Raw genomic sequence first — 24,704 nt, 5'->3', positions numbered from 1 at the left:
AGTTAGCTCTGATCTGTGCAGAGGCCTGTGGTGCACACTTGTGTAGGTCATTTCCATTGCGTGGAGCCCCAGAGATAGACCACATAGATAGGTACCTGAGTTGGAATGTTCTGGAAGGTTCCAGGGCCACCACTTTAACAATATGCATGAAGTCAGAAAGCAAGTATGATTGGAACAGCCAAGCACAAGCATTCTGATTTCTTCCCCCTTCATGTGTTCTAGAGAGGTCCCTGGAACTTTCCCCCGGAAGCTGTGGGTAGGGCACTCTGATTGGAGTAGGTCATGGCCAGACTTGGAGCTGTGCACTGAGCAGATGCTTGGGGAGCAATAAAGAGGGAGGCGGTGGATGGGGAGCGTCCATTATTTGTGTGTGTTGTTTTCTTTCTTGATGACAAATTTGTCCTTTTTATATTGTCGAAAAAGTCCAAATAGAGCCATGATTTATTTCTTGAAATTAGCAGTCGGGCTCATCTTTCTGACAATTGAAAATCGGAGGGGGCTGTTTGCGTGCAGTCTCACTGAAAGCACAGAGCATAATTGGATGGGGGACGCTCCTCTCCTGGGAAGCAAAGCCTGCTTTGGGGTGGCAGCCTTTGTGACCAGACAGGTGACATTATTCCAGAGGGCAGGCAAGACTGTCTCCCAAACATTTCCGGTAGTATTTATTTAATGGAGCTTGCAATCAGTTATTAATAATGCATTACTACTTTCTAACCTTCATCTTCTGTGTGAGTGAGATCCTCTCTAACATGCAAATACTCCTGGGAGGCATAATATATTTCTGAATTTACAGTGCATAGGTCTGTCTGCATCATTGTCTTCAGATCCTTCTTTCTTAGAGGGCATTTTAATATTAAAACTGGAAAAATGAGGATTGTGAGGGGTATTCCTTAATCTCACCATTAAGTATGAAAGTTTGATAGGCTATTCCACCTCACTGCCTTCTTTGGCTATCGCTTCTTTGTAAAATATGCCTATATATCTGTGCACACCCACTCACAAACACGTATATTAAAGAAGCATTGAAAGTACATTCTTGTCATGTGAGGTGAAACAAAAAAGTATAATGGTACCAGCCCAGACTCATTGATATCCATTTTATAGTGATTTCTGGAATAGCTTCTAGTACAAGTTGAATTGTATTATTCTCCCCCGCCTTCAAAGAAAACAGGTTGGGCTGGCGCCATGGTATAGTGGGTTAAGCGGCCACCTGCAGTACTGGCATCTCATATGGGCACTGGTTTGAGACTTGGCTGCTCTACTTCCAATCCAGCTCTCTGCTATGGCCTGGGAAACCAGTAGAAGATGGCCCAGGTCCAAGGGCCCCTGCACCCACATGGGAAACCCAGAAGAAGATCCTGGATCCTGGCTTTGGATCTGTACAGCTCTGGCTGTTGTGGCCAAGTGGGGAGTGAACCAGCGGATGGAAGACCTCTCTCTCTCTCTCTCTCTCTCTCTCTCTCTCTTTCTCTGCCTCTCCTTCTCTGTGTAACTCTTTCAAATAAATAAAATAAATCTTAAAAAAAAAAGAAGACAGGTTGGAGCCTACCCCTAGTGCCTCAGAAAGTGACCTTATTTGGAAATAGTATTGTTGCAGGTATAATCACTTAAGTGAGGATGAGGTTGTCCTGGGGTAGGGTTGTCTCTAATCCAATATGGACTCACAAAAAGAGGATTAAAGCCACATGAATATGAAGACAGCTACTGATAAGCTCAGGAGACAAGTCTGGAAGAGACTGTTCCCTCCCAACCCTCTGAATGCTGCCAGCATGCTGGTCTCTGACGTGCAGCCTCCAGAGCTGGAAGACCGTAGGTTCCTATGTTCAATTGCCCGTCTGCCATGGTGGCACTGGCAAGCTATTACAGCCTCTAAGCCTCAATGACACCACAGGACATGGTTCTATGGGAACTCAGCAGTACTGAAATGAAGTTTACAATTTCCAGAAGGAATGTTGCTAACAAAGTAAACATAACAGTGAAGTAAAGAAGATGCAGGTGCATGGATCTCAAAGAATGTTCCACAGCACAGGATTTCTGTAGCTTAGAATACGCAAGGAACACACAGTTTCAGCTCTCTGTCACTTGCTGCAAGGGGCTTTTGTGAAAGCCACTTGGAGTTTCTTTTTAATTTATAAACCACAGAAATGTATTCCTCACAGTTCTGGAGTCTAGGATGTCCAAGATCAAGGTTCTGGCAGGTTCATTGCGTGGGTGCAGGGGGTGGGTCTTGTTCTCTCAAAAATGGCAGGGCACTTGGAGTTTCTACACAGTAACATTTTACCTTTTTAAAGTAGGGCTAAACTATTCCAACACTCAGACTTGAGACACATGGATATTTAATACATTGGCACTGATTAAGCAAACACAAAGTGCTACTGTCATCATCCTACTGTAACTCAAGGTGAGTTTGGTTTGACTGCTTAGGACTTCTGTAGGTTTTCACCATCTGATCATTAAAGTGGAAGGCTGAATAAATTACTCATCCCTAACTTCCAGTGGCTTCACACAGGCAGTACTCTGGGTGTTCTGAATTCTCATTTCTCTTTTGAATGCCAGCTCCAGGTCCCAGGAGGGCTTGGGTTATTTTCAAAGAAGAAGGAATTAATGTGACTGAGGCTCAGTAGAGTTCAGCTTATAAAGGGCTCTTCTTTCTCCAAATCCTTTCTGTTAAGCTGAGTCCAGTGGCACTGTCTTGTAACACTATAATTATTTCGGGTTACACTTCCAAATCCTGTAAAAATAAAATGCATGTGGTCAGAAGAGGATTCTTGTCTTGAGGCTGTGTATGTGTGGGGAGGGGCATGAACTCAGTGGGAGCTGGCAGTCATTTGTCCAGTATCTGTCTCTTCCACTGATGGCTTTGGGTCCTTGCCCCACCCTGCTCTGCCCCCAAAGGAGCAGTCTTTCTTGGGTAACTAGGAAGTATCAAAATTGTACAGAAAGACTTATCTCACTAGAGGAGTCACGTACAAGAGGTGTCCCAATGGGACATAAGGAATATGTTGTCTGAACTGCTGCTTACTTTTCTGAATTTGGTTGTCTTCACAAAATCTAGTTGAATCTGTGTTCTGACACCTTGTTATCTCTGTACCTATTTGCCTTCCCTAAGTCAAAGCAGTCACTTGACAAAGCACTGAACTGGTCTTTCTCCTACCTCCAGGCATAGATCCTTTCACCCTTAGGGATGACAAAGATCTTATAGATCTGTTCACTCCTTGTAGAGTAAGAAATACCCAGGACATCCCCTCTGATTACACTTTCCCTGTCTCTCCCTGAGGATTCCTGAGTTTGGGAGACTTACTGCTTTATAAACTTTATTCACTATTTAGGGTGCTCATTTTGTTAGAAAGCTTGTGTTTACATAGAAAGGCAATCAGCACCTGTTTTTGAACTTTAGAGTCCTAAGAATAGGAAACAATCCAAGCTCATTCTGGCAGCTCTTCACTGGTAGGACTATCACTTACAGGTCCTTCTCAAGTGTTCAGTGTTCTTCACAAAACATCTCTGGTATTTCCATTCTTTCTGTGAGGATCAGAAGTATTTTCCCTTTTATTCAGGTACAAATTTTATCAGTACAACTTTAGGAACATAGTGATTCTTCCCACCATACCTGCCCTCCAACCCCCACTCCCACCCTACAACCTCCTTCCTTTCCCATTCCCAGTCCCATTCTCCATTAAGATTCAATTTCAGTTAACTTTATACACAGAAGACCAACTCTATACTAAGTAAAGATTTCAACAATTTGCACACACACACACACACAACTGTTTGAGAGCAAGTTTTACAGTTAATTCTTATAATACAACTCATTTAGGGCAGAGGTCTTACATGGGAAGTAAGTGCACAATGACTCCTGTTATTAATTTAACAATTAACACTCTTACATATGACATCAGTGATTACCCAAGGCTCTTGGCATGAGCTGCCAAGGCTATGGAAACCTTTTGAATCCACAATCTCCAATCAGTATTCAGACAAGGCCACAAGCAAAGTGGAAGTTCTCTTCTCCCTTCAGAGAAAAGTATATCCTTCGTTGATGGCTACTTCTTTCCACTGGGGTCTCACTCACAGAGATCCTTCATGTAGGACATTTTTTACCACAGTGTCTTGGCTTTCCATGCCTGGAATGCTTTCATGGACTTTTCAGCTAGACCAGATCAGTGCCTGGCGCTAGCCCCAGTGGGTATTTTATTTGTCTGCTCTGCCCCAAGGACCACACAAAGGATCTGTTCAGTCCTCAGTATAAGTTCAGATTCTCCATCAATGTTCCTTATCCAGTAACCAGGGAGCCCTGATCATGTGGAGCCTCCCAGAGTAAATGCCCACAGTCCCAGCCATACCCTGAGTCCTCCACACAGCCTCAGTGTTTTCACAGTCCTGGCACACAAGCCTCCCACAGTCATGAGCACCCAGCCCCTTGTCTGTTCTCCCCACTAGACTCAGGAGTCGCCACTTGGGTTGTTGTTGGGCTCAGACATGGGCTGGTGCAGCTGTTATGTATGTCCAAAATGGTGCCTGCTCTCTATCAGCTTGTTACAGGATGCCATTGCAGGGTGATCAAGGAGAGAGAAACATGCCTCCCCCCATTTGTTTTTGTTCCTCTAGTTTGACGGGTACACTATCCCCCATGGGGCTCCAAGCCAGATCACCTCTAGGCTCTTCCTGTAGGTTTTTTGCCGGTGGCTTGGGCTGCTGCAATGTGGTCTCACCTCATTTTCCAAGTGAGAGTGTGGAGGCTCTTGGCTGCTGGGGTCCTGAGCTGTGCACATCCACAACCTCCATGTAGGTCCACTGTGTCCCTCCAATTTGCGTAGAGTTTCCTCTTCCCTAAGACTGCACTCTTTCCACTTTTTAAAAGCTGTCTTCTTCTAGACTAGATCAGCAAGCTCCCTCCCTACTCTGCCATCTTAATCCAATCTCAGAAGTATTTTTCACCATCATGTACAGTATTCTCCACATAGGAAATTTAGGAGGAACATTTTCTAATATCTTTCTTAGAGTCCTCTACCCAGAGTTGAATATCATGCTCCTGATTATGGTAAATGTGCCCAGAATGGAACCCAGATGGACATTAGTGAAGGTCGATACCTATTGAGGTTCTCCCCAAGAAGTGTACTCACTGCATCCTTATACTGAGTTTCTTAGCCATTTTCATTTAGTGGTTATCTCACAAACCCAGTGGGCTTCTCTTCCAAATATAAGTGCTTCATATCAGTGTTGATCTAATCAAAGAGATGGATTTTGTAGATGAGATTGAGATTTTGGGATGGTGTGGAATGCATCAACATTAGCCTTGCCAGGTCTTGCTGTCTTTGGCTTGAGCATGATCTGGACCTGGCAATTTACCCTTGGCCAGAACCCTTAGTACAGAATTTGTCACTATCACATTACACTAATAATAAGGAGAGTTTCTACTTGTCCCAGTTATAAGGAAGACAGTTCCAAACTGTCATCCAGGAGAAGGTACGGAAGAAAAGAAGCATCAGATTGCCAAGGGCAGCTGAGGTAATGAAGAGCCAGTGTCTGGAACTAATGTTCCTTTGACTATCACAATACCAAAGTTCTTCCTCATTTAGAAGCCTGTATAAACTCATTGCATGTTTTGAGGTGTTCCTTTGTCTCTGTTTCTTGGCTCTTTCTGTAGCTCTACTTAGCAAGATGTAAGAAAGTGCTTTAGTGTTTATGAAGGATAGAATTATCTGGCTTCCATTAGTGAAGATTTGAAGAGGCAAATCTGCAGCTAATCCCACCAACTATATTACTTAATTATATGTTTCACTTATTACAAGTTACTTCATTTGGGTGGGGAGATTTATTCACCTGTAAAATAAAATAATAAATAAACAATGCCTTAGCTTCCCTCTTGCTCTTATGCTGAATCCATCTATTCAGACTCCAAGGTTTAAGTTTCTCAGGACTAAATTCCCAAAGATTTTGAAAGACTCTCTCCCATAGGTCCTATTTCAGAGTCAGGAGGGATCCATTCTCCACCTTGTTTTCCATGTCACCAAGCTCAACAATTTTTAATGGGAGAGAATAACACCAAGGCACAAGCTTCCATATTCTCAGCTTTGAGGTTAGATCCTGTTGGTCATGGCAGCCTAGTGATGATCACTGGTCACTCGGGATTTACACTAGAAGCAAGCATGACATTCTACCACCTATATTTATTGTTGTTGCCTCTTCAATGGATCTATGTCCTAAAAGGTGCTTATCATGTCAGATGCAACTTATATATGCATTGTGCATTCTCTGTTAATTGGCTATGGCCAGATTTTCTTGAGAGGTGACCCAAAGATACAACATGACCATTCTAAATTAATTGTCGGGTGATCAAAGTCTCTCAACTGTGTTTGTTGAAAAGGGACACTGCCAAGTGATGGCTTAATGCAAATTCCCACTTATTTACAGAATATCAGGCAAGCAGTGAGTCAAACAGTGCTTATCAAATATGAAAGCAGCAGATCAAATAAGCATTGATTTTCTCTTTTCTTAGCATGAACTGCATGGTTCTACCTATTATATCCCCCTCCTTCTATTTGCTCTAAGTCAACAATGATTGTGCAAACAATCATTGCATAACTTCATTGCCTGATTATTCCAATAGTTTGTTAGTGGGCCAAGGACAGCCTGCAAGGGCAAAAGCAGGTAAAAGGAGATAATCTCTGGGACAGGTGAGGCTGAGTGGCCACGTAAACAGAGCCCTCTGGTGAACAGAAAGAACTGGGTTATGTCAGGCGAGTCACTGGCACCCCACAGCAGCTTCCCCTAAGGTCTTCCATTTGAACATAACATATGTGATGGAGTAGTAGCAGAGGAGGGTCCAAAGGAAACTTTCCCCTTGGAATTTCACACTATGGAAACCCTGAAGCTCTCAGAAGATGCCCAAGAGAACAGCATGCTCAGATGGTTGACCTAAAGTCATTTTAAATTATACTTCTATTAGATTTCCTGTTATGGATCCATTTTAAAACCATATTATTCTGTGAAAAGGGATTATCTGCAAATTGTAAACTATTAGCTAAGGCAATGTTCCTTGGACCATCTACTTTGTAATCTGGGATGCGCATAAAAAAGCAGACTCTGGTTCCCAATTTTAGATTTTCTGAATGAGTCATTTTAAGGCTGTGGCACAGAATCTAAATGAGAGACAAGCTGTATGGGATATGCTTCTATACATCCAAGTTTGAGATCCATTAAAGTAGTACATTTGAGCTCATCTCCTGACCCTTCCGAATAATAAGAGGATTTAGTGTATCTGGAATATAAAGAACTTGGATATAAAAAGATGTTTTTAAATAGAAGCATAACAAAAACTATTCTAAAATAATCTCCAAGTGGAGGTTAAAATAGCATTGTGAAAACATGCCTCGTTACCATTCCTTCAAAACCACTGCTTGGTTGAGGAAGACTTCAACAGTACTTCTCTTTGGGTTCCTCAAACATCTTGATAAAGCCCACCACACTCAGCTCCTGAAGCTGAGGCGTCTGGCAGCTTGTGGTGTTGGATAGAGGTGGGAAGTAAGGAGGCTGGGGTTGGAGGAGAGGGTCTACTTGAGTGTAAGGGTGGCGACTAGGAAGTGGGGTTTGGCACAGAGAAGGCTCCAAATTGAATGTCCAGATCTAGAATAGAAAGCTACTCCCACCCCACCAGGAAAGAGAGACAGAAGGCTGTGGTGGGGAAGGGACAACTGTCCACTTGGGAAGCACAACTCTGTCTGGCCTGCTAAACAGCTATCCCTCATATATTCTGTGGCCAAACCCAAGGAATCTGTTGGGAATTTGAGATTGTTTGGTCAAAGGTTACCTCTGTCCAAAGGCTCTCTCCTTGGGACCAGAACCCCAAGAACCACTGCCTAATCTCGGGCCTCATTCATTAGGCCTGTCAATCACAATGGAATCTGAAGTTTGTCTAAGGCCAAAGAGTCAGCATTTTATCTTTTTACAGTCTACAGACAGCCATGTTTGCCAAGGCCCCAGGCACATGAAGGTAATTCAACAACCCATTAAATTTATTATGGGACTGGGAGGTGACAAAATTGCCTTTAGGGCCAAAGTCTGATAAAGAAGAACAGAACTCTGTTTTAGTTCTGAAATCATACATGGTGTCAGCACATTGGCAGGATTCTGGGAGGTTGGAGGTTGATTTGAAATCTGACTGCTGAGTAAATCAATCTATTCACGACTTCCTACTTTATTCTCTCTCTTTCTGTCTCTAAGCCAGAATCTGAACAATTTATATCAGTAGGTTTGGATTACAAAGGGGTCTCAGCTATGCTTTTGTGTATAGTTGTGTGTGTGTGTGTGTGTGTGTATTGTGTGCCCCTCCAATGGGGTACTTTCGGTTTTCATGGTCTATGCTAGAAAAGAATCAGAATTGCCAGAGCTCTGCCAAGGGCTTTGAAGCAGCATGAGAAATCAGAAAATCTGCGAGAAGAATGTTTGATTTCATCACTAGGGGACCAAGTCCATTTCCAATACTTCTGGGTTTCTAAGCCAGTTGTCCCCAGATTCTGAACCATTCCCCTGCTCGCTCCTCATCAGGCTGAAAGAGGAGGGGGTCAGACAGTGTTTTCCCTATTATGGGAGACTCCTGCTCCCCACAACTGCAAGGTCTTCTGATGGAGAGAGGCCCTTTGCATCCTGTACTAAGTTCAACAAACCTAGGCAATGACTGGGGTTTGTTGACGCCAGCCAATTAAGAAAAGATCTTCCTTCTACTCTTTTCATTTTTAGAAGAAAAGCAAGAAGAAAGAGATGCATTTATTGTACACTACAAGGTCTTTTTCTTAAAGAGCAACACTCCCATTCTCCTTCCTCTGCTCTCACTGCATCAGGACCACAACCTGAGACCCACATCCCAACAGCTTCCTGGTATGCCTCCTGGTAGCAGTGGGGAAAGTTGGCTGGGGTGGCTGCTGGCCTGCTCCTGCTGGCTCTTGTCCCTCGTATGTGCTCTGGGAAGCAATTGGCCCTGGACTTGGCAGCCCATCTGAGCTCCCCACATTACCCACTGCCTGTCACTTGTCACCAGGCTAGTCTGGTTGCAATCAGTTCACACAGGCTCCTGTAGGAACATGTCCCTGTCAAAATTCTCAAGCACTTGGAGCAAACGTTTGCTTTGTGTGGACTACTATTTAGAGGGTGTGATGCTGGTGTCTGGGCAGAGTATGCGTTTAGAGAAGATGGTGCTGAGAAAGCATGCTTTCTAAACTCCAGGATCCATTGTTGAAGAATTGGCTTTGATGGATAATAACTCAGGGCATATGATATCAACAATTAAGCAGGAAGGGTCACCTGGAGCTTAATATTAGCTCTGGGGAGGGAGTTCGTGCCTCTATGTTGTTGTTGTTGCTGCTCCACTAGTGTCCTGGATTCACTTCTTTAGACCTTCTTCTTCCATGCATGAATGTAAAGAAGGTTTTATGGAAGAACTGCCACCAGGCTGCCATGATGGTGGAACATGGATTAGTATTTCTGTTTTCCCAGCGGAGCCACGGGAGCTGCATCCTTATTTTCTAGTAAATTGTCTATAAGACTAATTTACCCAACACCAAGGAGAAGTCTGTGTGTCAACTGATTTATTGTAAGCTCATAGCCCAAAGTACCAGAACATACCTCTCCTTCCGCAAGAGGTCACTCGGCATGGAGCAATGTGTTTGCTAGAGTTTAGGTGATATTTTGTCCTTTGCATGCAGACCATGAAGGTTTTGCCTGAGAGAAAGCACCAGCCCTACAAAGTCCTTGGAATGTAAATTCTAAGATGTTGCATGTTTCAATTATCTGCAGCGCCCAGTTGCACTAAAATCGACTTAGTAGTTACTACTTGATCACTGCCTCACACACTTACGAAACTCACAATGTACAAGTGCTGAGTCCTCCACCACCCATATCCTCCTTCCTTACCAAGCTTTGGGACTTCTGAGCCTGCCTGGCCTCCATCCAGCCACACCTTCACTCAGTTTCCATTCGGCTCCTATACCTGTCTATACCCTGGGACTGGCCTCCAATCCAGAAGCATCCTCAGTGCCAGTGTTGATGTGTACTGCCACGGCTTTGAGCTGCTAAGGAAAGGGAACGTGATGCACATGCTATCTCTACAAATGGCTGTGAACTCCCCACTCTCCATGACCTCTTTGATTCATCCCACGTTGACACCCTCAAGACCCTTCTTGGGAGAACTGGTCCTAAACTTGCCTGCTCCTTCAGGCTCCCAAGGTCACTCTACTACATATGACTTTGTTCAGAAATGACTTTCTCTCACACTATTTACCTTCCATTGTCTGACCTCATGCCATTCCTGGGTCAAACCCTCTTTCCTTTTTCCTTTGCTTTTCCAACTCTTCAAAGCACTACCTTTTATTGAGGCAGCAGTTTTAGGCAAATGCTTTTCAATGAACGAATACTTTTATTTTTTTTTCTCTAAACAAAATGTCATACAAAGTCCAGTTTGTGAAACACATCAAAGAAGAATGTTCTCCACCTGGCTTCCCCTCCCCTCTGCCAGGGTGATTTTTGGGGAACCTTTGTAGTGGAGCGCCTCAAAACACAGTGTGGTAGTCAGTCCCATGAGATTCCTTCTGAGAACGCTTCCACTTTCTAAATAATCTTACCATATGGACTCCTTCTTTTTCCAAAATCTTTGGGTCTCTTAGGCACTATGGTTGTTTTTCAGCTCATTTTAAAACCGAATAGGAAAAAAAAGAAACCCCCTCATATTCGTCTTCACTGTCCACTGTAACTTCCATTTGATTTCTGTCATTTCTTTTACTACATCTCTCAGAGAGGTAGTCTGCATAGCTAGCCCTATTTTCCTCATGTGTGTGCAGCAGTGACACCACGTGCTAGCCTCTGAGACAAATGGAACCATGGTTGCATATCCCCCCCGCCCCCAACTCCCAGTCTACATGCTCCTTTGCAATGTGACTTTGCTGCTTTTCCCTTCAAGAGGCGGCATGTTTACATCTAGGCTTGGCTGTGTGGTTTGCTTTGACCAATGGGACCTGAGAAAACACGCTGTGATGAGGCTTGGAATGTGTTTGTGCTTGACAGCACTTCCCCTCCTTGCCGCTGGGATTCTCTCTGTCCCCATGTGAAGGTCAGGATGCCCTAGGAAGGTGAGAGATGTGTTGCTCATGAGATCTCCACCCATACCAATAGACAGCCGGCACCAACTTCCAGACACTGGTGTAGATGATTTTACAGAACAGCCAGGCAATCCAACAGCTGACTGCAGGGTTGCTCAGTGAACTCCATAGATTTGGGAATAATAATAAAACCGTTAAGTTCCTACAGTTTGGGGTGCGTAGTTAAACAGTGAAAACCAATTGAGATGGTTTCAAAAGGCTTAGTTGATTTCATGGGAAACATTGTTTGCTGTTACTTTCTTCACTGATTCAGACTGCTTGGATAGGGAGTTGTCCCTACCAAAAAAGTCAAATAAATCTATAAAAATTCAGGGTCATAACAGAAGACAAAATTCCATCTTGACATGATGACATGATAGTGTCAGGAACTGCAGAAATGGAGAGGCTAGTGTCTTTATTAAAACTCGTCGGAATTGGGGTGACGTTAGCAAGGAGGAGTAAATGTGTCAGAGATATAAAGTGTGATTTCTCAGTCCTTTGTTCACAGGTTTAAAGTCTTTGCCAGTTATGCAAACAGCATCTAAAAGTAGAAGGATTAAAGGCATGGGATACGAAGACCACAGCAAAACAAACGGACGTGGTTAATAACAGATATGTGGGCTCTCGAGGATATTAACATAAATAAAAATTCATCATGAGAAATAATTACATTCCCCATTATGGCCCACCCTCTAATTCTCTTGGGCACTGAAAAATAATGGGAAGGTTAACACATTTCTCACATTTCTAAGCATGTTATTATTTCTTGCTTACATAAAAATTACATAAAAGCAATCATTTTGGAATCTGGAAGTAGATGACATATACTAGACTCAGATAAAAGCTTAACCAAAATAGAAAAGCAATCTGGCATTGCTGACAAAATTGTCACAAAAATATTACATTTTATGAAGGGAATTTCTCAGAATTCAATAACAACATGTTTAGCAGCTAAATGGAGTCATTTGCATATTGTGGAGAAGTTAAAATACAATAATCTCATTTTTGCTGCCTAATAGGATTTCCTAGGGCTGGATTGCAGGGGAGCAGAGTCTGATTCTTCTTTCTGATCATCGTTCCGTGCCCTCTGGGCTTCTTTTTCTCCACCAGTCCTTTTTCTGCTCCACTTTTATTCTCATTTTTCTTCTCCAACCCATATTCTCTTTGTCTATCTTTTCCATCAGTTTCTATGATTCCAACTGATTACCATTAACCCATTTCTGAGCATAAGAAGAGAAAATGGACCAGCATTTCTCATCTTTTGAGTAGTGGACCTTGCTTTCCCTCCAAGTCTGATGTTATTATTGTGACAGTAGTTATTTTCCTAGCTCCCCCACCCCTCTTTCCAGGCCAGGTCAAGAGAACTGGTGGGCTAGGCCATTCCCTAGGAGTTGAAGTTGACATCTCACCAAAATCTAGAAAAAGAGCAGATAAAGAGTATAGATGATTACTAAAGTGTGTGTGCTCACTTGTGGTTTTGGTTGTTATTTCCTCTTATTTTGCATAAATTCTTTGGATAATTGTCTTAAAGCATCAGGACAAGAATGCCATGTGTGTTAAGAGAGATATTATCTTGTCTTGGTTCAACCACTTATTACTTTGAGACCATAAAAACTTACTTCATTTTTCTCTTCTTCAGTTTCCTTATCTATGAAATAGAAATACAAATAAAACCTAACTCCCAGTGCTGCAGGGAAGATGAAATAAAATGATGAACTTAAACCGTTTAACACATTACCTCACACAGAGTGGGCCAGAGAAGTGTGACTCTCAGTCCACGAACCCAGGTGTTGGAGACATATCACGTTTCTTTATTTGTGAGTCAGTTCATCTGCTGTCACTAGCTTGTAATTCTAGCCCATCGATTTTAGACATAAAGTCCTTCAGGGTCTCTTTAAAGTTCTATGATTGCTGGATGAACCAACGCGTTGATTGTCATCCCCAGTCTTGACTATGTATGTGCTCACCTGGGTTCCTGCTGGGATGTCCATTATTCTTCCCATCATGGGCTCTGCAGATCAGGTACCTCTTTGGATGTAGAATTTTGGGAGAGGCTGGGAATCACTGTTCAAATGCATGATTACATTTTTGACACTTCTTTCTTCAAGCTTATCTCTTGAAGGGCTGCGGGGAAGCAGAAAGTGGGCATCTCATTGCTCTCTCACCTACACATCTCACTCCTCTTCCTGGATCTTGGGAAATCCCTCTCTCTCTCTCTCTCTCTCTCTCTCTATCTCTATCTCTATCTCTCTTTCATGAAAATCAAGTGCCACTTTGCCCCTGCTTATTCCAAATCCTGGTTTTCTACTACTGTCTCTGATAAACTGTTTTCTCCTCTGGGCTTAGCCTATTGGAAACAAACACAAAATATTTAGGGCCTTCCAGCCTACCACAGACCTTCCCTGAAGCAATTAAACCCCTCTAAATGGCTAGGGGGGAGCAATAATACAGTAGAAATATTGCAATGAGGAAAAAAATTACAAAGGAAGTTCTCATCGGTTAATTTCAAATGTTATCCAATTAATTTCAAATGTTATTCAGCACCAAGAGTGCTAACTAAATATTAGTTTTTTATTTCACCTTGCTGAAACTGCCCTTGTCTTGACATTTTCTTAGCCCATTATTTCAGCATTGCGTTCCATGCCTTTTGTATTGCAGCACTATCTCTGCAACCTGGCCATTTCCTAGTTTCCTTCTATGGTTGAGTGCTTTGTCGGCCCTCTTCTGTCTACGTTGTGCTGTTCCTTAGAATCCCAGACTCTGCCCTGTGCTCCCTTCTTCCCTATACTCATATCCTTGGGAAATTGTACCAATTCCTTTTGCTTCTGTTATCACCTATATGTTGATGACTCCCATATCTATTCTTTAACTCTCAGTTAGCTTGCAAAAGCTTACCAGAAATATTTATTGCTCCTTCCAATGAGATGTGGGATTGACTTCCCCAAGCTTTGAATCTGATTCCTCTTGCAACTTGCTTTGAAGGTCAGAATGCAGAAGTGCAAGTTATGTGATTGGACCTCAAGAAGCTTGATATACATATGCTTTTGTTCTTGGGATCTCTCCACCTGTTTTCCTGCAAACAAGTTGGACTATTCTGATGATGAAATATACTCCATCACTCTGACCACAAGCCCTGTAGATCCATCAGTTGTCAGACGGGTCCATCAGCTTGTTTGGCCCAACTCACCCAGCCTGGCAGAGATCAACAGAACCACCCAGCTGATTTAAACTTATGTGCAATAATAGTTTTTATAGTAAGCCACTAAGTTCTGAGTTTTGTTTCTCAACAGGTGTTGGATGACACTAGCTCAAACATCTCTTCTGAGCTTCCTGTCATGTAAGTCTAGTGGCCTCTGATATTTCTCCAGTTGGATATCCTAAATTCAAATGTGCTAAACTAACCTTTTTTTTCTAAACTAATCTAAACTAATCTGCTCACACCAACTCCTCAACAGAGCTGCTGCTTCTCTTGTCTTCATCTTAGCAAACTGTTAACTGCTTAGAAAGCTGGAGAGCATCCTGACCTCCCACTTCCTTGCCCCGTATCCAGTCTATCCCCAAGAGTAATCAATTTAAACTTTTAAATAGCCCTCCTACCCTTCATTCCCTCTGTCTCCATAAAGTTTCTCCTGGCTTTGACTACCAGCACCACTAGCCTAAGCATGCCAAGTCATTTATTTACCTGCACTCTTGCCTTATCTTCTTCTTTTTTCATGATTTATTTATTTATTTGAAAGGCAGAGTTACAGAGAGGCAGAGGCAGAGAGAGAGAAGTCTTCCATCCACTGTTTCACTCTCCAAATGGCCTCAATGGCTGGAGCTGGGCCAATCTGAAACCAGGAAGCCAAGAGCTTCTTCCGGGTCTCCAACGAGGATGCAGGGACCCAAGGACCTGAGTCATCTCTACTGTTTCCCCAGGCCATTGCAGAGAGCTGGATAAGAAGTGGACTCAAACTGGTGCCCATATGGGATACTAGCACACCAGGAGGCAGCTTCACTCGCTACATCACAGTGCCAGTCCCCACCTTATCTTCTATTTGTCATATTATCTTCTATGTTTTATATTTAACAAAAACAAATTTTCACCATATAATTTTAACCATGTGAATTACATGATGAAATTCCTGTAATGGCTCAAAATCCTTCATAGAGCCAAGAAGTTTCCACAAACTTTGATTTTATTCAGGACATAATTGGAGGCCATTACAGATTCTTGAACAGGAACATGACAGTACAAGAGCTCTACTTTAGGAGAAGTAACCTGGGAGTTCTATTTAGCATGGCTTACTGGAGAATGTACGCGGGAATTAGCAAGTGCTCATGCAGATGCAGTGTGAAGGGATGGACCGGGACAATGGGAGCCGTAAGGATTCACTGAGCAGAGTGTCAGGAGGCTGGGAAGGGCTGTGCGAGTGGAACTTCAAAAGAAAATTGTTCAGACTCTTTTCTGACCAGGTGGCAAGGGAGAGAAAAGAAGTGAAATATGCCTGTGATCTCTGAGTGAAATCATTGTTGAAATAACAAAGCACAAAAAGTAAGGAGGTTTGTGGAGAAAGAAATGGTAACAAGGGAACAATGAGATATAGCGCTGGAAAAGGGCTTTGAGGTCCTTGTCTTGGGTTTCTGGCCTCCGCCCTCACTTCAGGCCCTGCACGGCCTCACTGTGGCTACTTGCTCAAGTGCATGCCTCAGGGGGTCACTCCTGCTTCTGTGTATATGCCATTTCTTCTATGCAGTTTCCTGATCTGTGTATCTGCCAAAATCAGACTTCTCAGATCTTTCCATGTGTTACCTCTTTTGACTACTTGTTCATGTAATTGAGGTTGATTGAGTGATTAACACATGGCAGCATGAGCGCTGTTGTGATGAACTGAGCTCTGCCAAAGATCCCTGCATCTCTCTCTGAACTTCACTTTTCAGGACTGCCCTGTATTATAATCATCTCTACAGCTGATAATACCAATAAGAGTGGATTAAAATTACAAGTTTGGCAAACTTTCCCAATACATTAGATCATTGTATTGCTTACAGCATACAGTAGGTATGCAATAAATAGTGGATGGACTAATAAATAACAATGCTATAGATATTCAAACAGGCTTGCAATGATAAAGTTGTATTAAAACAATTGCTTTACTAAAAACACTACTTTTGATGTTAATACGTAGGGATGAAAGAACCGGGAGTCTGCATTTATTCAGCAAGTGAAGAGAACTGGTTTGAATTTCACTAGAGGAAAGAAATGGGTTTGGATGACTCTTACTCAGCCTACACCTTGCCCAGATTTTCCTTGGGAAAATTCACTGATGCTCTTTTTTGGAAAGGATATGTTTTGGTGGAAGGTTTAACCCTCCTTTCCCTAATAGTTCCATATTACATGGCTTGAGGGGTGCACCTTGAAGCCTCTCACCTACTTATTTACCCTACCTACCCACTGGCTGATGTTTGAAATTTTATTGTCACAAAGTAATTCATCCTCCTAGTTTAAGGCTCTGGTCTATGTTAAATGACAGGTTGTTTTTTTTTTTAAGATTTTATTTTATTTATTTGAAAGTAAGAGTTACACAGAGAGAGAAGGGGAGAGAGAGAGAGGCTTTCCATCATCTGGTTCACTCCCCAATTGGCCTCAACAGCTGGAGCTGCGCCAATCCGAAGCCAGGAGCCAGGAACCTCTTCTGGGTCTTCTCTCATGGGTACAGGGGCCCATGGACTTGGGGCCATCTTTGCTGCTTTCTTAGGCTATAGCAGAGAGCTGGAAGTAGAGCAGCCTGGACTCGAACAGGCACCCATATGGGATGCTGGCACTGCAGACAATGGCTTTATCTGCTACGCAACAGTGTGGGCCCCAGTTTTCAAGGGAGAAGCCACAAGATGAAGTTGAGGCCTTGAGAATACACTTTGAAAAAAAAGTCTAAGGAAAAAAACATCCAAGTTTATAGTCAAGAACAGCGTGCTACCTTTGGGAGTTTAAGTGAATCTTTTCTTAGGTGCTTGACTATTTGGAGGAGAGATAGGGGATGTGTAAGGATGATAAAATGTCTTGAGAATAGAAAAAGAATTGTTGAAAATTATCACTCAACTTTTCTATTTTTCCTCCCTTGTCTATGCTCTTCTTTCATTCATCCTTCAAATTTTTCTTATGAAGATCATATAGTCAGGTTTTGTGGTTATTGTTTTCAGAGTTATTGTCATCTAAACAATTATTCAGAGAAATGCATGTGTCTAGACCTTAATTCTTATTATTTTTTGTAATAAAGACTTGTTTTAAAATCAGCAAAGCATTTTTCTTGTGGTAAGTTCTCCAGTGAAGTGATTTTATCATAAAGAGTATTGTAATCGTATTTCCTTCTAGCAATCTGTTTTTGTAAACTCATTGTGATATGTGTTCCCTAATAAATACAATACACAAATCCTACAAAATTAAGTTGTTGATAAATGTCTAAATAATTCCAAGGGCATTAACCTATTACTGAAGAAAGTAATTATTCTCTAAGTATAAGTAGAATGCAAGGAGAAATTTGTTTTTCTTATCTCCTCTGTACCTTTTATGTTAGAGCAATTACTGACACATTAAAGTTGCTCAATAAATTTTAAGTGAACGAATGAATTAGTGGTATAGATTTACAGTACCGTTTCATGAGATGCAGCCTGCAGTGTGGGCACTGATGCAGAAGGCAGAACTCTGGTTTTAAGTCCAATTTCTGCTACTTACTCAGTTCTAGAACCCAACAGGAAGTCCTTCAGCTCTCTGGATTTCAGTTTCTTCAGTTGATGAACAGCTCTGTGTTAGATGATAAACTCCATGAAGTTAGAAATGGAACTTGATTTGTTCCCTACCTATCACTGCTTGGTATAATGCTTAGGATATAGAAGGTGATAAATAGATATAGAAGTTATCCGAGGCCGGCACCGCGGCTCACTAGGCTAATTCTCCACCTTGCGGCGCGGGCACACCGGGTTCTAGTCCCGGTCGGGGCGCCGGATTCTGTCCTGGTTGCCCCTCTTCCAGGCCAGCTCTCTGCTGTGGCCAGGGAGTGCAGTGGAGGATGGCCCGAGTACTTGGGCCCTGCACCCCATGGGAGACCAGGATAAGTACCTGGCTCCTGCCATCGGATCAGCACGGTGCGCCAGCCATGGCGGCCATTGGAGGGTGAACCAATGGCAAAAGGAAGACCTTTCTCTCTGTCTTTCTCTCTCTCACTGTCCACTCTGCCTGTCAAAAAATAAAATTAAAAAAAAAAGAAATTCTTATAAAAAAAAAGAAGTTATCCGAGAGCAGAATTGATTTGTGTCTGTCATGCTAGTCATATTCTGTGAGAAAACTTAAATGTATGTATGCGTTTTTTTAAAACTCTATGATGAATTCAGATGATAGAGAATTTTGCATCAAACAACCCTCCTGGTAGTTGGCATGTTGGAAACAATATTTAAGAAGCGGTTTTTAGGAGCAGGCAGTTAGCACAGCACTTAAGATGCCGCAGGGGATGTCCACATCCTATATTGATTGGAATGCCTGAACTTGAAATTGGCTCCACTTCCAATTCCAGCTTCCTGTGAAGGCAAACCCTGGGAGGCAGTGATGATGGCTGACAAAGTGTTTGAGTTCAGGGCTCCTGGCTTCAGCCTGGCCCTTCCCTGGTTGATGCCTCCCTGGCATTTGGGGAGCTAACTAGCACATGGAAGATCTGTCTTTGTCTCTGTCTTTCTCACTCTCTGCCTTTCAAAGAAACACAAATAAATAAATAAATCATTTTTAAAAAGAAACAGCTATTTGAAGGCACTGGAGAACACTTAAAAACAGAGCTATATGGATGTTATCTTTGAAAAAAGGGTACTGCGTGAGGGTAAAATTTGTGTTTTTCAGCTTTTCCTCCTTGGTCCCTCCCCAGTGCACACCCTTTGGAAAGCCAGAAGTCACATGGTCACAGAAAGTCACATGGTCTTATATATGCACGAAGAGTGAAAGGACAGAGTTCCAGGCTACCAGAGAATCTGGGAAGCAGGGAGAGAGATACTAGAAAGGAGGCCACAGAAGGGAGAGCCCCCAGACATGTATGTGAAAGTGACTTAAATCCTTGGCTAACTTCTGAACTGTGTGTATTTGTATGTGGTGCATACAAATGTCCCAGGGGAAAGTGGCTTGTGTGAGGCTGAATAAGCGGAGCACTCTTACCTGCTCCCAGCACAGGGGCGCTAGGATGTGAAGCTGGAGTCAGCTCTCAAACGTTACTGCCTGCAAGAGCAAAACTCAACATCCTACCCAAGAAGATAACAGAATCCAGAGTTTGTTCAATCTCTCATCACTTCAGGTATGCAATTAAAAAAAAAAACCTGCTAGATATGTGAGGTAGGAAGACATGACTTAGAAGTGTGATCAAGAGAAAAAAATGGTTCATGGAAAGCAATAATTTGACAGCCCAGATATTGGACTTCAGCCAAGGAAGCACATAGAAATATAATCAAGAATTTAAATAAAAATATGGTCAAAATGAATTAATGTATGGGAATTTCTGCAAGCCAGAAATCTAAGTATTCTTGCTTTCATGCCATGCTTTGGCATCTTATAAAATAAGTAAATTTCTTAAAATATAACTTTACAAATAAAAACAAATTAAAATTTGAGATCTAAATATTCTGTTTTCTATTGAAGCCTGGCATTTGTAATCAAAAATATTTCTACACAGTGATGTGTAGACTCACGTGCTGTTACTAGTGAATTCTATTAAACATTTAAGGAAGAAATTGCTCGGCCTTAGAAAAAAAGTCTTTTAGGGACTAGGATTGTGGCATAATGGGTTAAGCCATGCCATGCCAGCATCCCGTAAGGGCACTGATTTGAGTGCCAGCTGCTCCATTTCTGATCCTGCTCCCTGTAGGGTGCACCTGGGAAAGCAGTGGAGGATGCACCACTGCACAAAGAAGGTAGCCCTTGGAGGACTGTTTCTTCACTACCACACCTTGGCTCATGTAAGTGGCATTGGACCCATCTATTGCAATACCTACTTCCAGGCTCTACATTTTCACGCCTGGGACACAAAGGGCAAAGGAATGGCTTCTGGCAACTCTTTAGCATCTCAGTTTTAGTTTGACACACAAATAATTCTTGTATTCATTCATCAGTATTTTTTGAACTTATGTGTTCATCGGTGTGTTGGTGTTGGAACAAAATTGTAACCAAAACATATGCAATCTCTGCCCTCATGAAGCTCACGGTTGGTGGAGGGGATGAGAAAGATCATTGCTGGGATAAATCTCCAGTTGAGGCAAGTGCGTCCCAAGACGGGCGCAGTGATGTTCTCAGAGGTGGCTAGGCAGAGAGGCTCAGAAGGCTTCCCTGAGAAAGCCTTGGGATCCACAGAAAAAGTGGGAGCTAACTGGGGAGGGGGGGGTAGACCAGGTGCGAGGTGGGAGGCAGGTGGGTGGAGGTGAAGGTGAGAGCCGGCCAGCGTGGTAGGAGAGCTGTGAGAAAGGAGCAGCTGAGGGATGAGGGTCATGATCATTCCGGGCTGTGTGGGCCCAGAGAGACCCAGGCTCTTTCTCCCGGGTGCATCGAGAAGGTACTGAGGATTTTTTTTTTTAAGATTTATTTATTTATTTATTTATTTGAAAGTCAGAGTTACAAAGAGAGAGGAGAGGCAGAGAGAGGCAGAGAGAGAGAGAGAGAGAGGAGAGGTCTTCCTTCTGCTGGTTCACTCCCCAGATGGCCTCAACAGCCAGCCCAAGCTGCGCTGATCTGAAGCCAGGAGCCAGGAGCTTCTTCCGGATCTCCCAGGCGGGTGCAGGGGCCCAAGGACTTGGGCCATCTTCTACTGCTTTCCCAGGCCACAGCAGAGAGCGGGATTGGAAGTGGAGCAGCCAGGTCTTGAACCAGCGCCCCTATGGAATGCCAGTGCTTCAGGCCAGGACGTTAACCCACTGTGCCATAGCGCCCACCCCGGTACTGAGGATGTTAAAACAGTCCAGCGCCTGGTGGGAGTGGTTTCTGTTTTGAAAAAATCACCTGGCTGCAGTATAGAAAAGCAACCTGAGGCAGTTTGTTGAGCCAGCTGATTGAGCAGCCTACGCAATGGGACACGTGTTGCTTTCCTTATCTATTGCTGCATTGACAAATTGCCTCCAAGGTAATGGCTTAAAACAACACCTGTTTACTATCTCACAGTTTCCATAGATTAGAAGTCAGAGCCTAGTACAGCTGAGTTCTCTACTCAAGGTCTGTCTGAGCTGAAATCAGTGTGCTGGCCAAGCTGGCACTCAGATCCTCTTCCAAGCTCACTCATGTTGGCAGAGTTCAGTTGCTCGTGGCTGTGGAGCTGAGTTCCTAGCTTTCTTGCCGAGTATTGGCCAGGGTCTGCTGTCATCTTCTTGAGGCTGCCCTCAGGTCCTTGCCATGCCACCCCCTTAAAATATGCCAGCTTGCTTTTTCAAAGCTAGCTAGAGAAATCTCTCCCTACGGTCTGTGAAGGAATCTTATATATTATGTGATATAGTCTTAGATGCTGTCCAAGGAGGAAGGTATACATGGTGTGAGCAGCTGGGGCAGTACATTTGGGAACCAACCTAGAGTTCTGTCTATCATAGATACAACACGGTGTGCATTTAGCTATGCTAGAAACTGTAGACACTGCTTTCAATGTCTAGGGCTCAGATCAGCCTTGAAGGTGAGACCATTGATAATAACGCCCTTGACGCTGTTCTACTCACTAAGCCTTTGGAATCCTGTACAGTTCCTTTTCCAGCCAAGCAAGTGCTCCTCTTTCTTAGTGGTGCAGCTCCTTGTTGAGATATGAACAAGCAGCCCATCCAGCCGGTTTTGTTGGGGTAAAGAATTATTGATCACAATACTGTGCTTTAAGAAATTGGCTGCTAAAAATGGCTATTTATCACTTAGACAAAATTCAACATTAAGTTTACAAAAAAGCCATTCTAACAACTTAATGAGATTAAAAATGTTTGTTTTTCAATTTGCATTCGTGAATACAGTTCTTCAAAATGCAGTGCTGATGGGGTGGATGTTGTAGCACTGTGGGTTAAGTCACAACTTGTGATAGTCCCTTCCCATGTTGGAGTGTTGGTTCCAGTCCTGTCTACTCTGCACTTCCGATCCAGTTTCCTGCTAGTGTGCCTGAGTGGGAGCAAATGATGGCACAAATAGTTCAATTCCTGTCACCCTCATGGAAGACCTGGGTGGAGTTTCTGGCTCCTGGCTTTAGCCTGGCTCAGCCCTGGCTGTTGTGGGCATTTGGGGAGCAAACCAATAGGTGGAAGATCTCTCTGTCTCTGTCACTCTTTCAAATAAACAAACAAATCCTTTTTAAAGGTGCACAACTGGGCCGGCGCCGCGGCTCACTAGGCTAATCCTCCGCCTTGCGGCGCCGGCACACCGGGTTCTAGTCCCGGTCGGGGCGCCGGATTCTGTCCCGGTTGCCCCTCCTCCAGGCCAGCTCTCTGCTGTGGCCAGGGAGTGCAGTGGAGGATGGCCCAGGTGTTTGGGCCCTGCACCCCATGGGAGACCAGGAAAAGCACCTGGCTCCTGGCTCCTGCCATCGGATCAGCGCGGTGCGCCGGCCGCAGCACTCTGGCCGCGGCGGCCATTGGAGGGTGAACCAACGGCAAAGGAAGACCTTTCTCTCTGTCTCTCTCTCTCTCACTGTCCACTCTGCCTGTCAAAAAAAAAAAAAAAAAAAAAAAAAAAAAAAAAAAAGGTGCACAACTGTGCCAAAAATTGGAGTCCTTGAAAAAAATAGAATAAATGGTTTCTGGTTTTATTACATAATTTCAATTCGGATTTCCTTCTGCTAATCCAGGGATGTTCGGGCTTATTAAACTCCAGTCACTGTGCATTTCCTCCAACAGAGATTTCCCTGCTGCGGTTTTCCTGGAATTTTATTTGACTGAGAAACTTTCAAGGCTGCTGTTCCTTTGACATTTATGGATAGCAGGGTAATTAAAAGGAAATTGACTGGCTTACCTGCCACCTCTTCTTTTCTCTGACTTGCTTGCTTGTCTTTTTGATTCCATTTATTATTGATAGAGTGCTGATTTTCATAGCTTCTGTGCATTGGGCAAAACCAAATAAACAGCTCTTGTTTCTGAAAGGGAGGAAGCCGAAGCTTGCTTCAGCGGCGGCCACTCACTCCTCAGCCTGCAGGACCCCAGGTGCCCTTTGTTCTGTAAGGCACCGAATCCTGGAGGACAGGCGGAGAAGAGGGAGGCGGAGGAATCGGAGGAGCGAAAGAGGGGGACACAGAAGAGGAAAGAGCTGCCAATGAAGCTGGCGCCTGGGGTGGGGGTCGGGAGGGGGTCTCATCCAGTCACTCAAGCTGAGCACACCCCACCACAAGTGCAGTGTGATTTTCAAGGTTACAACTCTTGCTAGTTAACTCAGGGGATTAAATCAGACCTCCTGGGAACCCTCTATTTGCAAGCTCTTTTGTTTAGCACAAGGAAAGGGATTTGGCAGCTTGCCTTTCCTTGACATAAGAGAACTAGAAATATGTTTCTTTTTTCCTCTAAGTGGGGAAGGAACAAAAGGGAACAAAGTCATTAACTGTAAACCACCTAGAAGTGCCAAAACCATATATGCCTACACATTTTCAATAATGCCTGCTGCCCCACCGTGCATCGCTGTCTTCCTTACAAAGCATGTGGTATGAGACAGCTTGAAAGAAAACACGCAGGGGTGCCACGCTGGCCTGGTCCTTGGTGCCCGGTGCAGTAAATACGTGGCTAAGGCTCACCCTTCCAGGTGCTATAAATCCTTGCGAAGGCTGCTGGGTCCGGTCCCTGCTCTCTGCTGGAAATGGCTCACTTCCCACATCTCAGTGCTGCTCTGGAAGGGTCAGAGGGCCCCTCTGGAGCCGCCTCTTTGTTGTGACTCCCCCCACCCTTCCCACCCCCGCTGCAACACTAGCTGTGCTCTCTTTAGGCAGCAACCTGCCCACAACTTTCTCACCAATACCTGGGGACTTCCTTCCTCAAGCTGGCTGCCAAGTGGGAGCAAACACAGGATGTTGTTTCTGGTCTCAGAGGACCTGGGTCACACACCACGGCCTGGAGGGTGGGAAGGGAGAAGAAGGGCCTCCCCTCTGGCATCCAGTGTTGGCCCCTGTGGGAGTACTGAAGTGAATGGAGAAAAGGCATCCCTCAGAGGTCAATCAGACCTTAGCTAGGTAAGATCTCCGGGCTCTGGGAAGGGGTGAGACTCAGTTGCTGCAGGCAGTCCCACCCAAATGCCTCCAGGCAAGCACGTCCCTAACAATATAAAAACACAAGCCCATAAATAAAGTTCCATTGGCAGCCAGCTCAATCAGAAATCAACATCCCCTGGGAATGAATTTCGAGACAAAGGTTGGAACAGAAGGTCAAAGGAAGCTTCTGAACTAATAAGGCAGAAACAGGCAGGACCTAGCTCCAGGACCTACTGAAGGGTTTCCTGAGTGTGTGGAGGAGTTAGGCTGGACCCTGTTTAACTTCTTTTGGAAACAGGAAGTTAGAAGGGCGCGGGTTTGGGAGGCAAATACTGCCCTCTCTTAGCCATGGAACTGCGGGAAAGTTAGCTTACTCTTTTGCTCAACA

The 24,704-nt window shown here is 43.8% G+C and overlaps 1 long non-coding RNA gene across 4 annotated transcripts; it reads right to left on the bottom strand.

Annotated features, from left to right (window-relative positions):
* Positions 1-11,864: 11,864 nt before the first annotated feature.
* Positions 11,865-23,986, bottom strand: LOC108178160 (uncharacterized). Of its 4 annotated transcripts, XR_016219701.1 has the most exons (6): positions 23,867-23,986; positions 23,098-23,218; positions 17,842-17,910; positions 14,025-14,202; positions 13,097-13,253; positions 11,865-12,544 (listed from the first exon to the last, which is right to left on the bottom strand). It is a non-coding gene; the product is annotated as an uncharacterized LOC108178160 (long non-coding RNA). The 4 variants fall into 4 exon arrangements; XR_001794843.4 differs by lacking the exon at positions 23,867-23,986 and having other exon boundaries at positions 23,098-23,494; XR_016219703.1 differs by lacking the exons at positions 14,025-14,202; positions 23,867-23,986 and having other exon boundaries at positions 23,098-23,484.
* Positions 23,987-24,704: the final 718 nt, after the last annotated feature.

Source organism: Oryctolagus cuniculus, chromosome 13 (genome assembly GCF_051225735.1).
Source record: "Oryctolagus cuniculus isolate XC-2025 breed Fujian yellow rabbit chromosome 13, ASM5122573v1, whole genome shotgun sequence".
NCBI lineage: Eukaryota > Metazoa > Chordata > Mammalia > Lagomorpha > Leporidae > Oryctolagus > Oryctolagus cuniculus.
Note: the sequence above shows the minus strand (reverse complement) of the source record. Positions and strands in the feature narration are given on the sequence as shown.